The sequence below is a fragment of the Micropterus dolomieu genome, linkage group LG03 (genome assembly GCF_021292245.1).
Source record: "Micropterus dolomieu isolate WLL.071019.BEF.003 ecotype Adirondacks linkage group LG03, ASM2129224v1, whole genome shotgun sequence".
Lineage (NCBI taxonomy): Eukaryota > Metazoa > Chordata > Actinopteri > Centrarchiformes > Centrarchidae > Micropterus > Micropterus dolomieu.
Genome location: NC_060152.1, coordinates 20,815,193 through 20,820,487, shown reverse-complemented (window position 1 = coordinate 20,820,487; position 5,295 = coordinate 20,815,193). Strand labels below are relative to the sequence as shown.

Below are 5,295 nucleotides of genomic sequence, written 5' to 3'. Positions count from 1 at the left end.
AGCCACTGTCGTGTTATGGTCGACATTCTGACAAACAGAGGTTAACAAAGAAAATCCACGTTAAAGGCATAAAACTTTAGCTAGTTACTGAAAACACTAGCTAGCTTTAGTAGGATAGAGCTAACTTAGTTCATGCTAATCCAAGCGATGCTTCATTTCCAGCTTTGTCCAGTTGTCAAACTCAAACGCATTTTCCCTTTATGTGTGTCCCTACGATAAAATAATTATCCACTGTGGGATAATGTCACCAAAGAATATATTCTAAACGGCCCATATATTTCACATGTCTTACCTGTGCACTGGCGCCAGCGGGTTGCCTTGGCGCTGCGGACGCCATGGCGAGTGAATACAGCGGTGCGTTCATGGTCGTATGTGTAAGTGGGAGAAGTTCCTTCTTAAAGTGTAGCTGCTGAACTGCACAAACTGGCACAATTTATTGCTCGTATAGTGTAATTGGTCCCACGTATTGTCCAAAACAGCTTTTTCAAGGGAACTTAGCCACTGGCATTAGTTTGTTTACTGCCAATCACATGCATATGGTGGATAGAAAGCATTGAGCCATGATTCTCGCAGTGCCTACGTTTCGTGAAGGCAACATGACTGAGGAGAGTCTTCTTCCTTCTTTGTTAGACTGTCACTCATGATTCCACGCCCCTCTCCTTTGAAACCACGCCCCCCACGCAAAATCGGGGCCAAAAGTCTGAAACTGAAAAATACTGATCTGAAAGTGAAAAATAGATTTGAAAGTGAAAAAAAAAGATCTGAAGCTGTAAAAAAAAGATTTGATGCTGTAAAAAAAAAAAAAAGCTTTGACTCTGAAAACATAAAACGTGGAACTGAAAAATAAAAGTCCTAAAATATCAAAATATGGAAAAGTGAAAAATAAAAAACAAATAATTTCTTCAAAATACTTCCAGAAATAAATCAATATTTTATTTAAACTGAAAAAAATTGGCAAACTTATTTTTAGTTTGAGTACATGGTTGTATTTTTTAAGTTTTAGACAAAAAATTAAGTTTTCAATTTCAAGTTTTAGTTTTTCGATTACAATTTCTTTTTTCAAATTAACAAAACATTTGGCCCTAATTTAGCTCCATATGTTTGAAGGACCTGACACAATTAGACTAAAAGGATGTTGTAGTCTAAAATCAAAACCATCAGTCTCCCTCACAGCCATGGTATGGTAAACTCTGCTTATCGTGTACATGACCTAATGTTTTATTTTTTAGTTCGAAAGCTTTTTATTTCTCAGATACTTAAAATTGTCTCCTATTGTTAGGATAGTAGATAGGGTGATATCTATCTCAGCTTAAATCCCACAATGTCCGACGCTCTGTGTTGCCGTATAAAACCGGAAAATGGTATGGATGTGATGCGCTGTTTGTCATGGAAAATAACACTATTTCAATGTCGTTTACAACAAATCACAAGCTATTTCTTTTAACTCATCGCCATCGTTGTGAGTGGACTGTTTTGCTCAACCTAAATACATACTTAAACACAGGTGGAATGCATTTGGTTTACTCTCTTTTCAGCTGGGTCATCCCGTCTTGCGTATGTTTGTCCCCATTCGGTCAGTGACGTTACTACGCAGGAGTGCGAATGATAAATAAACACTCGCGCACGCATTTGTAAACATCTTGTGAGCCATCTGTTTTGCGTTCTCACGCATAAATCCATCCCATCACTAACTATACCGTTTGCTCCTCGTAACATTTAGTCTATGTGATGCGGTGTTGTTATCAGGAACTACTGAATCCCACAATGATAAAGATAAAGCATCTACCCTCTACTTTCACAGTTTTATCCTGCAATACCTGTTTAGTCTGACATCAGGGTCTATGCAGAGTTAGACAGCGGCGAATATACAACCGCGTTCGCACGTTCATGTCAAACCGACAGCAGTCTAGCTGTGATCCCATCCTATTCTCCCACACACATCTGAATCATTTTTGTTACTTAGAGTTTAAAACAAACAAAAAATAACACTAGGCTATCGCTTCCTAATCGAGCCAAACGATGGTATGGATGTGATGCGCTGTTTGTTCTGGAAAATAACACTATTTCAATGTCATTTACAATAAGTCACGGGATATTTCTTTTAACTCATCGCCATCGTTGTTAAGTGAGTGGATTGTTTGTGTAGGGTTACAAGGGTGCATAAGCATGGTTTTATAAGTCTGAATATATTTTTATGGCGTAAGCCATTTTGTCTTTTGGACGTACACTTTTAGCGAGGTTTCTGGGGACGTTCCTCCAACAAGTCACAGGCTATTTCTTTTAACTCATCGCCATCGTTGTTAAGCGCATGGACTGTTTGTGTAACCTGCGGGAGCGCGCAAAGCTGGCCTTTATTTACTACTAGTGTGGATCCGACTTTGAAATTGCATTAGGGCTGTACTGTACAGAAATAAAAATGTACAGAAAACATAACTTTGTTTAGTTCTAGTACAGTATAAATGGAGATAAAACTCAGATAAATATATATATAGATAAAAATCAGACCTCATTATGCTTGTTTTGCTACTTGTCAATTCTCAAGTTAAGTTAAGTTCATCCATTGTGTGTTATATTTTAAATCTCTGTCATTATTCAATGTTTTTCAAAAAAAAGCCCAAATGGAAGGGGAGTTAAATGTTACTTTGCTAATTTCATGGCTGAGAAGAAGCATTTTAATAGAGTTACATCATCAGGAATGGATGAAGGGCCACGCAACAAGGTGGATAACAATTAACACCATACTGTACAAGTTAGCTCATCAGTACATTACCAATGTCAGAAACTACACTTACACACTGAATTAGCCTGTTACACCTGCTGTCATGAAGACGGATGTTTTTCTGTTCTGCCCACACTCACGCACAGATTAAATAGCTTCCCTGGTGAACAAGCAACAGAGTGCCAACTGGGCTGAAAATACTTCACACACGAGTTTGTCTATTGAAACAGTTCAGAAGACATAAGACTCTCTTTCCTTCTCTGACCCCTCTTCCCTCTTTTGTTGTATAAATCTGTTTCAGCCCATTTCCCCATCTTTCTTCTTTACTTTCATTTTTCTTATCCCTCTATCGGCCAAAAAAGTCCCTGGAACAAGAACCTCCCACGGCCTGTAATAACATTTATTTTACAACAAGCAGAGGCGACAACAGATGGCCAACTCATCTAGTCTGAGCTGCATTCATTTAATGAGCCCACAGAACTTGTCTGTAAATCATTTAGGGTCCTGAAATTAAAACCAATAAACCATGTCCACTACAACATGATGCTTCAGATGCTGTAATGTTTCAACTTGACATGGTCTTCTGACTTAAACGTGTTCATAGAATAAAGTCTCCATACTTGCAGACGAATGCTTAGTCACCCTTATCACTTTATACCAAGGACTGCTGATAAGTTGTACCATTGGATGTCTTCTCTGCATAGCCTCACAGTATTTTTCCTTTTCTGGTCATTTTCTACCAACAATTTTGTGTGTGACGCAGACTTCTGAGGTACAATGTCAACTGTATTATCTCTTCTTGTTGGTTCACTGCGATACAACCAGCACCTGCAGATAATACGATTTTAGTATCTGCACTCACCCTGACATTCAGTGGTGCTCCCATACACTGATAGATAAACACACTGTCCATTCCCACAAAAACATGCGCACTAAAAATGTCAGTTTATGCAGTTTAAATACCCTTTAATACCCTCACACAATATCCCAGTTATGGAAAACACAGGCACTATATCTGGATAGTCGAATGTTGATACTCAACTATCAGCTGACCAGAAAGTAGCAGTAGATGTTCAACAAAGTGCCACTTGCTTACATTACATGAATTAATTGACCTTTAACTGTCGTATCTACGGTACATGTAAAATTGATTTGTCTACAGGCAAGCACGTAATTCAACAAATGTGGAGAATAAAGTTTGGTAGATAATAAATTAACTGCTTGGGGTTAAATAGCAGTTCTTCCAAGGAAATTCCTGTTTTTTACTATAATTAGTATCAAATTGCATAGTAGTTTCCAGAAACCTTTTGAAGAAATTAACAAATGATTGACCTGAAAAGTGTTACTGTAAATTATAGTACAAATTAAGTATCAAAAGTAGATCATTTTATGGCGTCTTGGCATAGGAGAGACTTTTTTTTGTAGGACAAATTTTTTTTTGTGTCAGTGATAATCAGCGCTGCATAATATGCTGCACTGCTCACGGCTTTTTTTCACTGTCTGAATAATAGCTACCATCCTGATTGGGCTGTTAGCCGTTAGCACTGATAATGTAATTCACATTTCTTAGAGACAGCACACACTGCATACTCTTTTATGCGCGCACACACACACACACACGTGCACGCTTTCCCACTGGCTCAGGTTGTAATCAGAAAGTTACACTGTGCACAAAGTAAGATTCAAAAAACACTTTATTGTGTTACAAACAGTATAATGTACAACAAAGATGAATTAGCCATAAAATAAACGACTGCAGTCTGAAGCCAACATGGAAGCCCTCGTAGCCTCTCAGTGCACGTGCTCAATACATCTGAAAAAAATCATTATGTTATGATTGCCTTAGTGAAAGTAAAGTAATATTAAACAAAAGATTAAGTTATTAAAACAGGCTAAATGTAACAATTTAAAAGGCTTAAAAAGCAAACACTAATAAGTGTGTAAATGAGACACAAGATGCTTTTCATTATATATATATATATAAATAAATAAAAGTGGAACCCTCTTTACCAATGAAATAAAAACATAGCAAAAAAGGTTATTTCCCTCACTTATCTTCAAGACTGACTTTACTTCTTTGAGGTCTTCTCCAACACCCAGTCAGTGACCTACAATAATAGAAAATATTCTTTAAAAAATGTTACTTTCAGGAGATTGCTATTTAGAAGACCTAAACCATGTGGAGAACCACTGGTGTTTGGTGGTGTTACCTGTTTGACGTTGCTGCTGGCTGCCTTCTTCATCTCGTCATGGAGACCCCGAGATGTCTTCAGATCCTGGGATCAAACAACAGAAGAGGAGGGTCAGCTACACTGACGCAGTAACCTTACTGGGCTTTACATCATAAAAATTCAACATTTTAAGTCTTAATTTTAAATTTTAATAACCCCTACAGGGGCAATTTACACCACATTTATGTGACAGTTTACCAATAAGGTGGTGTCAATCAGAGCCTCTATTACCCCCGCGGCCTCTTACTCAGAGGTCCCTCACCAGCAACAAGAGAGTTTTTACCAGTTTTATCCCATCGACTTGTCTGAGCTTTTAAAAACAGTATCACAAATGAGAGTGTCCTC

The 5,295-nt window shown here is 37.8% G+C and overlaps 1 protein-coding gene across 4 annotated transcripts in view; it reads right to left on the bottom strand.

Annotated features, from left to right (window-relative positions):
- Positions 1-4,395: 4,395 nt before the first annotated feature.
- Positions 4,396-5,295, bottom strand: part of LOC123968861 (MDM2 binding protein) — a 34,511-nt gene continuing 33,611 nt past the window's right edge. For all 4 annotated transcript variants that reach the window (XM_046045871.1, XM_046045869.1, XM_046045872.1 and 1 more), the window contains one exon: positions 4,396-4,532. The gene's annotated coding sequence lies outside the window, so the exon portion shown is untranslated. The remainder of the gene's footprint in view (positions 4,533-5,295) is intronic.